This window comes from Hesperophylax consimilis, chromosome 28, assembly GCF_061612785.1.
Source record: "Hesperophylax consimilis isolate HC1 chromosome 28, BYU_Hcon_1.0, whole genome shotgun sequence".
Classification (NCBI taxonomy): Eukaryota; Metazoa; Arthropoda; class Insecta; order Trichoptera; family Limnephilidae; genus Hesperophylax; species Hesperophylax consimilis.
This window is the reverse complement of record NC_142863.1, coordinates 21,382,474-21,395,427: the sequence shown is the minus strand read 5'-3', so window position 1 is coordinate 21,395,427 and position 12,954 is coordinate 21,382,474. Positions and strand designations below refer to the sequence as shown.

Genomic DNA, 12,954 nt, shown 5'->3' with positions numbered 1-12,954 from the left:
AACGTGATTGTGGCATGGTGTTGTTGGTTTCCTTTTACAAATCTGTAACAATTAGAAATGCACCAATGAATTATTACGTACACTATATAATATGTAGTTGATAATTGTTCAAAAAATGACCACTAAGTTAACTACTATTCCAAAAAGTGAAGCTATAAGACGATTCGACCGTAGTGTTTTGTAAAGGTCACTATCAAATTGCTCTCTTGTGCTTGATTCGATAGAATGTATTTCTTCTGCACTTAACTGAAAAAAAAAAATATATACAGCAAATTTATGATGGGAGCAACAAACCTATTATCTTAAACTTTCATTTTTGTGTCTGCTCTTTTTTGAAAATATGATAATGGGATATAATAAATGTGTATATGTACCATAATGAAAAAATACAGCCTAATATCTAATTTTGACAATATTAAAAAAAAATAATAATATACTAGTTCTAAACAAGTAAAGTTACCCGGAATGTGTTCAGCTTTGCTTCGCACTCTTCTTTTAGTTCCGCCTCGTTCATTTCAGGAGGAGGGTTTGTCACTTTTGGACCGTAATCTTTGTCAGCCTTTGCAACAGGTTTTTTAAATAACCTTCGACGAATATAGCTTTTCTGCCGAATTTGAGTGCTTTCTACACGCTGCAGATGCCTTTTAAAATTTACACCAGGGCTACATAATGTGGCCTTTTTCCAAGCCTGTGCTTGCCACTTGTTTCCGCAGGATTGCGCAAGACCTATAATGATAAAGTGAACTATTTAGTAATAGCATATTTGCAGTGGATTTTCATATAAACATAAAAGTACACACATACCTGCAAGTTGAGCTCTGCGTTGGAAAAATCCGCTTTTTGTTAAACAAATTCTCTTCCCACAATTAAATTTCGCAAGCAGACTCATTAAATTTTCGGCAACGTTAGTTGTTTCGGTCGAGAGCCTATCCGATTTCATTATTATAGCCTCATTGGCTGCACAAATTTGACTCCAGACCACTGCCTCTTTTTTTATCTCCAGCAAAAGATTTATATCTTCCTTGATACTTTCAATATCACCCTTTGCCTTTTGCCACCTACAGTAGTAAGAGGCACAGTCGCTATGTTCGCCAAAGATGTGAATAACACCATTTCTAAGATCTTTTCGCATCATTTGCGGGCTTTGATGATTCTTTATTATAATCTTTCTTGCTAAAACACTTAACTTACAAAGCCGAGGTTTCAAAAGTTTCCTTCCTGTTAATGGGAGTTTAGTATTAGCTAGAATCTATAAAAAAACATTATTATTAAAATTATCATGTCGTAATAGAAATTGGTGTTTCATAATTCCCTTGTATGCGAAGCTCGTGCTTTTTAGTTACCTTGTACAGAGCTTTCGTATAGTTCTTCACCACATGACTTTTGCATTCAATTTTTTTTTTATTTTGTCACCGTAAGACACATTTTTACGCAGATTTGCAAAAACAGAGGAATCACCATCTCCAATGTATGACAAATATTGCAAAGCATGCAATTCTTCACTGCGCTGAAACCCCTCAACAACTATATCGGTTTCCATTGCGGTGGAAGCCCCCGAGTAGTTTCGACAACAGTCGTGCTCTTTTGGAGTAACATTTTTTTTATTATAATAGTGACACATCGAACAGTATTTATTCCTTATACCTAAATAAAGGTACTTTTTGGTCTCCTTCCCGATGATGCACGCTGAGAAGTTTCAGACTGGGAGCGGCAGTGTGTGTGCGAGTGATGGCGTGCTGGACGGCTCTCCCAGGCACTACCCGGGTTCTCCAGATGCTTGAAGGAGCCTCGGAAGGTTTCCTCAATTGCCGACATGTTGAACATTAGCCTGGAGCACGGATGTATGAAAAAAAAAAATATGATTCAGAGTTCTAAAAGGGGGGGATTTGTGCCTTATGTTAAAATAAAAATACGTGGGATTTTTCATTTCATTTAATTAAGATCTTCTGCCTCCGCAGTGACCCCAAAAATTGAAAATTAGGGTAAAAAAGTTAAAAGTTTATAAGGCGATACATTATGATTAATTTAGTGGTAAGTAGGTGTTAAATGATAAACAATATATATTAAGATGTTTATTAAGGCATCGCTCTAAAAAAAAATTTGAAACATAATTATACATTTATTATTTAGGTTTAAAATCCTTTTTTTAGTTTAAAATTTAGGTATTTTGTTCCGCGATTCCAGCCTGGCATCACCTAGCCGCGACTTTCTTGTACACTGAGAAATGGAAGCTTCTGTCGTAGTCTTTACAGCTCTTGAAATTTGAAACAAACTTGAAAAATTATACATTTATTATTGAGGTTTAAAATCCTTTTTAGTTTCAAATTTAGGCATTATGTTCCGCGATTCCAGCTTGGCATTTATGGCACCTAGTCGCGACTTTCTTGTGCACTGAGAAATGGAAGCTTCTGTCGTATTCTTTACAGCTCTTTCAACAGCTTGAGTATGGCAGGGAAGCCTTATAAACAATAGTTCAAATCGGTGGTTCGGTTAAGTTTTCCTGCCAATTTATTAAATCAATATATGTAGAAGCATTGAAATCTATCAATGGCACTTGAAACATTCTAGGTGTTGGAGGTTGAGCAGTACTGCGTGCCTTTAGTATGCGGCGGGCTGCCAGCTCTCTAACATGTTTTTTATCATCTGTTATCATCGCAAGTAGAATCCCTTCAGGATGCGCAAAGTAGCCGTTTCTTTGGATAACAGGATCTTTTAGAGTTTCTGGCAGGTATCTGGAGGCCTTAATGATATTGAACAGATGACGCGTGCCATCTTTGCATGATGGTTTATTTTTAATTGAGAACCAAGACGGTGCGTAAACTTTGACCACAAAAGTAGCCAGAGTTTTCAAATTTTCAGATGGTTCTTCAGTAGATACATACAAACGTAGTATTCGGTTAGCACGCGTGATCCAACGGGCATGTGATAGTTTTCCTGGAGATTTATTGCCTAGGTCTTCTGGAAATTCACCTGAAATTACCGCCGAGACAATTTTATGCAAGTACTGTTTATTTATTTATTTTCACATATACGGCACAACATGTGCCATTCACATACTTAATTACAGAGAATAGTACAGCAACATAAGGAATGCAACAATATAAATGTAAGTATAACGGTATAATCAGTAAATAGAAGTAAGGTTAAAAGTATGAAAAAAAGAGATATAAATAAAATATAAGTAGCCATCTGTAGTATAGTATTAAGTCAAAGTAGGTGGTTGGTCTGTTGGTCTGAACTCAGATCTTTGGCCTTTTCTGGTAGCATTTGACCTTCGATGCGTTCAACTTTTTTAACAGGCAGCTTTTCACAGGTTTCCAGTGATTTTCCCAGTGGACCAATATAAGATTTAGGTCCCGAAGTACACCCATCGAGATGAAGAAACAGATGTCTCAAAGGCAGTTCGTTCATGTGAAGCAAACAAATTATCCACTGAAGTGGTTTTTGTAGCTTTTTCTCAAGCAGTCTTATAATTCCAGCATACTTTCCAGTATTTACATTCGTACCATCGCAACCAATTGCCATAATTCTATCTTGGGAAACTTCTTTATGTAACAGAAACCCTGTTATCGCGGTTTCTATTCCTTTTGCTGTCCCAACATCAGGTACCACGTATCCCATGTAAATGGATCCTGGCTCTTGAATTAGTGAGATATGTTCCTCCACAACCATAGTCCTGTAGCATTTACCGCCCTTTTTAACAATATTCAAAATTTTGTCTTTTTTCCCGTCAAAGCGCCCTTGAGGTGTTTTTGCACAAAAACGGCGCTTTAAAAGTCATCCAGGTATTATTATTATTATTAAAGTTTGACGTCTATCCAATTCATAGACAATTCCGTCCCAGTATTGCCAGCGTATATCGATTTGTATTTATTGCCTTATCGATGTCGTTAGAGATATCAATAGCGTTCTCATGCTAGGGAAGTCGTTATAAAATCGTCGGTAGATACGCTTAGCAATCCGATATCGTTAAAGGCCCGTTCGCATTGGTCGAGTAGTTTAGTCAAGTAGCGAGTAATTTAGTAACTGGACACGTGCGAACACCATAAATTTAGTAGAGTAGTTTAGTCAGCGATTTAGTCAAGTCAATCCATTCTGTTCTATTTTTTCGGGCGAGTAGCGTCCCTCATCATGTGTCTATGGCAGATTTATAGAGTTTATCGATGGTCTATTGTCACTGGCTGCATTAGTCAGTGATCAGTATAGCGAGTATAGCATTAGTAGCCGTCAAAACACGCCAAAATGTCTTGTCGTTGGAGCGAAAACGCTACTGTCAAATTCGTGACGTTGTATTTACAACACGAATGCTTGTGGAATATAAAGTCGCCCCGATATAAGATCAAACAAATCAGGGAATCAGCATACGCTGAATTAGAAAAAGGGATGAATATTCCTGGATTTGGTGATAGGGAGATAAGAGCGAAAATTAAAAGCATCAGGTTAGTGAAGTTTTTTTTATTTATATGGTATATTACAAGTGCCTGTATTATTATAAATTTATGTTAAAGTAGTAGCAGAGTCATTAATCATTAATAATTTCTTTTCAGATCTACCTACTCACAGGAGTTAAAAAAAATAAAGGAGTCAAAACCCTCCGGTGCCGGAACTGACGCAGTATATTCACCATCAGTCAAATGGTTCAATCTATTAGATGGATCCCTCAGAAACATTAATACATTGTTAACAGAAAGTGAAAGCAACTTGGCAAGTACATTTCAATTCTATTCTATCGTTTATACATCAGTTTTTAATGTACCATTCTTGTCTGCCAAGGTACCGATCCATCGTTCACAAAGTAATCTGCATATCTTTCTCGAAGATCTGTAGACCTTCGGGATGAACGATTGGACAGACAACTTGGTAGTGGTTCCAATCCTTGAGGCTCTGGCTCCACCCTCCAATTACCAGGGATAACAGTTCCTGAATCAAAATTGTCTTTGTCTACTGTATATTCCAACTGCTTGTTCTGTAATTTTGTCTCTCTGAGCCAATTATGTAAAGCGCAACACGCCTTTACAATGCAAACAACCTTCTCAGGACTGTAGGGCATCGGTTTCTCAAACACTCTGAATCTGGCAGCTAGTATACCGAAAGCATTTTCAACTATTCTTCTGGCCCGAGACAATCGATAATTAAAATTTTTTTGCTTTGATGTTAATCGATTTCCTGGGAAAGGTTTTAAAAGGTATTCTTTCAAGGGAAATGCATTATCTCCAACTAGTACATGCCCTTCTGGCAGAATACCGTTTTCTAATGCTTGATACAAACTACAGTTTCGAAATACGCCTCCATCAGAAACCCGCCCATTACATCCAATGTCTATATAACTGAAGCAATATTTATGATCTACAACTGCCATTAAGACAATGCTGTTTGTCTCTTTATAATTGTAGTATAAACTTCCTGATTCAGGAGGTGCTTTAATGACGACATGTTTGCCGTCGATTGCTCCACAGCATCCAGGAAAGTTCCATTCTTTTCGAAATCCGTTCTCAATGATATTCCAGTCTGTGGTGGCGGGAACCTGAAAAAAGATTTATAATAATGTATACATTCGATATAAACAACATTCTACTTTATTTTCAGGAAGACATTATACACACGGATACAGATACTGAGGAAAGCAGAATTACTATGAATTCTTTTCGTGAACCCGTATCTAAACCCCCTACAAAAAAAAAGCGGCTTTCCCAACTTTCGAGTATGGTGAGTCAACTAAAGGAGATAACTGAGGTTGCCAACTCTACAGAAGAAGACGAGTTTGAGGTCTTCGGCAGACACGTCGGCTTACAACTGAAATCTTTGCCCTTGCTATTGGCACTTGAAACCCAGGAATATATTCAACTGTACATGAACAGAATTCGACGCCAACACCTTCAAAATTCAACTGAGCAAAATAGATTCACCAGGATAGTCACACCAGTATCAAATGATTCGCAAGACTCTCCATGTAGTAATACTTCGTATTATGATGATGTAATTTATTTAGATGAGCCCCCAGAAGACACATATGAAATTGAAACACATGAAAACCATGACATCGAATAACTTTAATGTAAATTTTAATATTTAAACCATGTGAAAATTAATAAATGTTTCTCAAATTATATTTATATTTATATAGAACCGTTTTAGATACAGCTATAATTATAGCGGGATGGCCTATTTTAGTGGCTATTTCAGTGGTCGTTCCATTGGGAATTTATGGCGAATGATATGCTGAAATAAGCCATCTACTATATTTGTAGCTGTGTGAAACAGCTCTTAACCACTCGGAACATTAGAACGTCAAAAGACGTAAATATGATAATAGCGGTCAAGACATTAGTACGTCTTTTCACGTAAGCGCGCGAGATTTTACAAAAATCGATTTATTTCCATCACTAGTATACGGATTGCCATGATTTAAAAAACAGAGTATCGATAATGAATAACGCTACGCGTCTGCATTCAAAAATATCTATGGAATCTAGAGGTGCATTATCTGAGTCGATTGAATCTGTCAGCTTGTTCTTTCGTAATTTATTGCGTTTTTAAATAATTTATTAAAAATATTTTAGTTTGGACGGTTAATATTTTGAGGTGACCAATAGTTTTTAATTATATTTCTTCAATATATAAAGTGTTATTTCTTTATGATACTCAGAAAAAAGTACATTTTTCACAGCTTTGAAATAATGGTCAGCGATTTTTACATATTTTTGACGTTTTCAGAAAATGTATATTTAGAAACGCAAATATTTACGTATAACAAAACAATACGATAGTGAATTTCATAATCTTTCCAAAACATTTTTTAGAATGAGGCTACGTTTCCCAAAACGTGAGTTATGGAGCTTTTAACAAAACTCGTGAATAACACAAAAATTTCCGCGTTTTGACAGTTCGCAAAGGAACACAAAGTAAATAAAAGTCCTTTTCTGAGAAGTTAATCTTACCTTGATAAATTCCTTTAATGATTCATAGATAGCTTCACAAACTTCTATAATGAATTCCGAAACAGTTGATTTTCCAAGTCGAAAGAGATGTGTGATTGTCCTTAAACTACATCCTGTAGCAAAAAAGTAGAGAACTGCCTGTAATTTGGTTTTTGCGGGAATTGCACTTCTGAAAAGGGTATCCGTGCGTTGAATTTGTGACTGCACTTTCATTAGAAGGAAATTAAAACAGCTTTCAGTCATTCTCAAAGTCGCGAAGTATTCTTTCGGATCTTCAAATGCCATTTCCTTCAGAAGAGAATTTGTAGCTCCTAATGCATCTCTTCTATTAATCCATTTTCGTATCCATAGTTTTTTCACTTTCGTCTCACTAATTTCTTCCTCCACCTCTTCTAAAATATCCATTACAATCAGCTTAATTAGCCTATTTACTTTGTTGCGTTGCAGCCCGTTCATCTTACAATTTGACACTTCACTCGTGAAATCTACTCGACCAATGCGAACGCTTTTTGGTCAGTCAAATGGCGAGTAGCGAGCTACTTGACTAAACTACTCGACCAATGCGAACGAGCCTTAAGTTCAATCGATTCTCATGCTAAGGCCCCAGAGGTGAAACATCGCTACTCGGGATTTGTAAAACACTTTGCAAATCAAAGGTCACCGTGGCAAAAGTGTTGTCCCGAGTTGCCCTTTCTTTGTCGAGAGCTTTGTCGGCGTTTGCTTCTTTTTCTCTGTTTTTGGCGTCCAAGTAGCTTTGCTCCAATTTTTTTCTCATCAACATCCTTCATTGAATTATATTTTGTACATAGAGCACACTGGTATTTTCTTGGCCTGAAAAAGGAGTAATTGTAATGCTTGCCAAATATCCTTTTGTAAGATGTGATGCTGGGCGGTACAACATCCTTTTCTCTGCAGTAATCTATAAACAGTGCAAACATTTTGGATATCGACAATTTGCTGTCTAAGTATTGCCGGCCTGATGATTTCCTCACGTAATGTGACTCTGTAACAGGAAATTTTTCAATATGTCCTTTGATCAGTTTAACTAAGCTGTTAGGCATCTTGTTTCCTAGAACATGCTTCCCCCTCTGATCTGGGCCATTAAATACATTTAAATTGTTGTACAAGGTTTTCAAAAAAAAATCTCGGCAAGCTCAGCCTTTCTTCTCTGCCATCTTTGAAGAAATGGTAGTGCTTTGCATTAGCACGTTTCTTCAGAGGTGGCTTTACAATCCTGCATTTAATTTCTACGACCTTGGTGTTAGTCAGGATAAAATCCTTTTGACGGCAGTAGTCACCCAGACTCCAGTATTCAGAGCATATTAATTCTCTTTTCTCTTCTGAAAACTTTGTGGTGCAATTAAATATGCATTTAGTGCAGCTGGCTTTTTTGGGGGTTTTGGAACTAAATACCCTCTTGTTTACTTCATAAGCCTTTCCAGAATTCCTAAGATCCTTTAATTAATCCTTTAATTTTGAAGAACTCTGAAATGCAATAAAATTAGTAAATTATAACCTCCAAATACGTATGGTACATAAGACAATGTTAACGAATATAAAGTAACTGTTTGGTTATAATTTCATTGCATTATTGAATAGAAGAGTTTATTTATGATAAACACTTACCGGTACAACAATCTCAATGGCGTTTGATGCACTGTGATATTTCGAGTAATGCAAGATTACAGAACTCCGGTTCGGCAAATCAATATTACAAATCTTGCAAAGCATTACGATGTATACTAATATAACAATAAGTATTAACAAAACAATCGAAACAATAACGTCCCCGAGTATTTAAACGTTCAATAACAGGTTAGCGTCTTGTGACAGGAAGCGAATAGCATAGTGGCATAGAAACATCACAACGTCAAACGTCACATCATAGAGGAAACTGAGCATAAACGAAAAATATTTGTCAATCAGAACTCTCTATGGTTGGATGGTTACTTTTGCTTGTTTATTTTATCAGTGCTGTGTTGAAATTGCAAGCAAAGGAAAGTAACCACTACGCGCACGCGGTAGTGAGTTTTGCTTGTTATATTTTATTTATTTATTTATTTGCAAAAACAGTACAAAAACCAATACATTGCAAAAGCGGTAAACAAATTATGGAAGAAAATTTTATACATAAGTATACAGTTAAAACATATGCAAAAGCGGTAAACAAAATATGGAAAAAAATTTATACATAATTATACAGTTAAAACAAATACAATATTTGGCGCTTAAAGTCGTTGTAGGACATATTATGAAAAATATCCAAGTTAGCTGGAAGGGAGTTAATTAACCTAGTGAGTCTTCCCAGGGGCATCACCATTGGTAAGTTAGTTCTGGACCTGGGAAGAACTAAAAGTCCTATTTTTGACAGAATGTCTGGAATTGATAGTAAACCATTCAGAAGCTTGTAAGCCATCAACAATAATGCGACGTCCCGTCTGGAACTAAGGCTGCAGATATTCAGCATTCCCGAGATAAATGCTGTTGGAAACAGCCATGGGTAAAAACCAAACTTTCTCATATAGAGGTATCGTAAAAAAAAAATTTGTATTTTCTCGACCATTAGTACGTAGACAGTGTCCTCTGGCCCCCATACCTGAGATCCACTCTCGAGAATGCTACGCACTAAGCTAAAGTAAAGCAGCCTAATGACTGCAAGGTTTGTCAGTTCCTTTGAATTGTGTATGACATTGTGTATATACCAACCCGATCTTATTTATAACAAGCTAAAGTAACTATTCCTGCTTGTTTTTGTTTGCCTGTTTCAGGACAGTATGAGTAGTTCTGAAATGAAAATTAAGTAAAACTCACCAGCTATAGTTTAGAAACTTTTGCTTGTTTAAGTTATTACGAAATATTTATTTCTTTATACTGTCAAACATGTCTATCCGCGTATAAAGACTTATGCTTGTTGAGATGTTATCGAAAGTCATGCAGTGAAAAATAAAAAGTGGGTGTGTCAAGCCTACGCAAGACAGAAGTGAAACTTCTAGTATTCCTCTCTCTCTATTTTCAAATTTAATTTATTCCTCTCTCTCTATTTTCAAATTAACCGTATGAACCACAATCAATTACGTATTTCACTCGTATTACACTCACGACGCAGTATACTAACCAAGCAGCTGATGCTTGGCGTGGCGCAGTTCGCTGGTGTCTGAGAGAGAGGAAAGAAGAGAAGAGAGAGAACGTTCGTGAGCGGCTCCCCCACCTCAACAAGCGCATATGGTGAGAGAGGGACAGTGAACGGTGAGCGGTGGTGGGGGTACCCGCATTTTCGTGTCGATTCTGACTCGGTTTTACTCCGTCCCCGAAAATCCATTTTTTTCTGTAAATTATTACATATTATCAAAATAAATAAATTAATTAAATAAATGTAATACAATTATCATAATATACGGATTAGATAATAATTTTAATCCAACACAATAACGCAAAGCGCGCTCTAGCGGAGTAATGTTTTATCACAGTGAGATAAGTGTTTTTATTATTTTGCAATATTATTTTCTTTTAAAAAATGTTCTGACCTACTAAAAAATAAGATATTGAATGAAAAAGGCGTTAAAAACAAAAAAATAATGTGCGATGGCCGAGAATCGAACTCGGATCAACTGCTTGGAAGGCAACTATGCTGACCATTACACCACCAACGCCAGTTGTCGGGATGAGCTAAGAAGCATTTATATGTTACTTCAAAACTTTGAAAATTATTACATATTATCAAAATAAATAAATTAATTAAATAAATGTAATACAATTATCATAATATACGGATTAGATAATAATTTTAATCCAACACAATAACGCAAAGCGCGCTCTAGCGGAGTAATGTTTTATCACAGTGAGATAAGTGTTTTTATTATTTTGCAATATTATTTTCTTTTAAAAAATGTTCTGACCTACTAAAAAATAAGATATTGAATGAAAAAGGCGTTAAAAACAAAAAAATAATGTGCGATGGCCGAGAATCGAACTCGGATCAACTGCTTGGAAGGCAACTATGCTGACCATTACACCACCAACGCCAGTTGTCGGGATGAGCTAAGAAGCATTTATATGTTACTTCAAAACTTTGACTAGATCAAATGAACTTTAATCGGTGGTGGGGGTACCCGCATTTTCGTTTCGATCGTGACTCGGTTTTACTCCGTCCCCGAAAATTCATTACGCGCCTAAAGAAGTTTCACTTCAAAAAATCGGATTTACGAAGCATTTTATTAACTAAAGTACTCCGGTGACTTGTGCATATTAAAGAACATAATTTTATGCATCGGGTGGCAAACTCAACTCAAAACTGCCTTTTCGGGGTTGGTGACTTTTGCTTGAACGGCGACGATATAAGGTGGGAGTGTCGGGTGCGTCTACGCTTATGTTTCTCGTAGCTGCGTATTCAGCTAGAACTTTTCCCTTGGCATTTTCGGTCCAACTGTGCCAAGTGCCGTGTTTGGCGTTGAGGTCGCCTTACTGTAGGTATGTTAGTTTTAAGAAGGTTGTCAAGGTCTAGGTGAGAGAATTTTCTTTTTGGCGGGCTATAAACTGATATAAATTAGATGGGGCCGTGGTTTTTTGTGTTTACTACGATCGCAGTTGCTTCGATAATTTCCGTACAGGGGCATGGGGTTAGACAGTGATCCAATGTGTATTTGACAAGGATTGCCACGGGTGTGGATGCGGTCATTACGATAAATTATATAGTTAGGTAGACTTATAGATTGGCTGGGTTTGAGGCCAGGTTTCGTTGACAAGTAGGATGTCTAGATTATAATCCAGGAGGAATTGGTGAATTTCTCCCAGACTATTATTAAGACCTCCGTTAGCGTTCCAGAACGCTGCTTGAATGTTTAATGGTTGGCGAGTTGTTATAGGTCTCGCAAGTTAAGTTGGCTTCATCACAGTACTCACACAGATGCAAAACTTACATACAGCGTGTTTCGATTTAAGATTGAAAAAAAAAAATTGATGATTATTTCACAATTGAGAACTCTAAGCCAAAGCGTGTTGAAGTCGGTCACATAAAACTTATTTTGTTTTACGACATCGTTATTGAAATATTGAAGTTTATCATTTTTTTTTCTAAACTAATGTGATAATTTTCAGGATTGAATTCAAATGGGTAGGTATTCTTAAAAAAGACAATGGTATTGCTAACAATTCTTAGTCATTTATGTAAGAATGCTGTACATAACAAACTTCCATCGATAATGACCCTAATTCACGGAAATTACGGCAATTGGAATTTATACCTAATTGTTTTTCGGGGAATAATTATTATTCTGACCAGAAATATTTATTTTACAAAGCATGTTTGATGTTAATTTGATATATTTCCTAGAAGTATAATTAACCCACATTTCCAAAATTTTATCGTTTCCTAGAATTTTCAAGCTCGTTTTGGAGAACATTAATTTGTTAGTTGTTTCTTTATTTATTTTGTTTTGCGCCCAGAGGGCTTTTACATAAATAATAAAGGCAGTACATATTAACATGATAAAATACTTTAACATGAGAAAAAAATAGTATAAATAAAGTTATGATGGAGATAAAAAGTATATAAATGAAATGAAAATATAAGCAACAATATTTTTAAGAACAGTGAGATAATATCAATAATTTACGATAAAAACTATCCCACTGGACCTTTAGCACATTAGTCAGAATCATCTAAAAGTTCACCTATACCACTTATTTCCCCACTGATTGAAGATCCCAAAGATGATCCAACGGAGGTATCTTCATCTGATTCCCCAAGATGTATTGTGAATTCATCAGTGTAAGTATCGATCTTGGGTTATAATTTTTCGTATTTATCCTCTTGTTCCTTGACCTTTCTAAAAATGTCTTTGAATGTCTGGGCATTAATTGCGACAACTTCTTCTCCAAGTAAAGTCTGGACGGAATCCATCGTAAAAGTAACATTCCTGACAGCTACGCGTCCTTTTATTATTCCCCAACAGAGTTCGATTGGGTTCAGCTCCGGGTGGTATGGTGGCAGACGCAATACTGAGTGACCATGCTTTTC

At 36.2% G+C, this 12,954-nt stretch overlaps 2 non-coding genes across 2 annotated transcripts; both read right to left on the bottom strand.

Moving 5' to 3' along the window:
- Positions 1 to 10,516: 10,516 nt before the first annotated feature.
- Positions 10,517 to 10,588, bottom strand: TRNAG-UCC (transfer RNA glycine (anticodon UCC)). Its single transcript has one exon. It is a non-coding gene; the product is annotated as a tRNA-Gly (tRNA).
- Positions 10,589 to 10,888: 300 nt separating this feature from the next.
- TRNAG-UCC (transfer RNA glycine (anticodon UCC)) lies at positions 10,889 to 10,960 on the bottom strand. Its single transcript has one exon. It is a non-coding gene; the product is annotated as a tRNA-Gly (tRNA).
- Between the last annotated feature and the right edge of the window lie 1,994 nt (positions 10,961 to 12,954).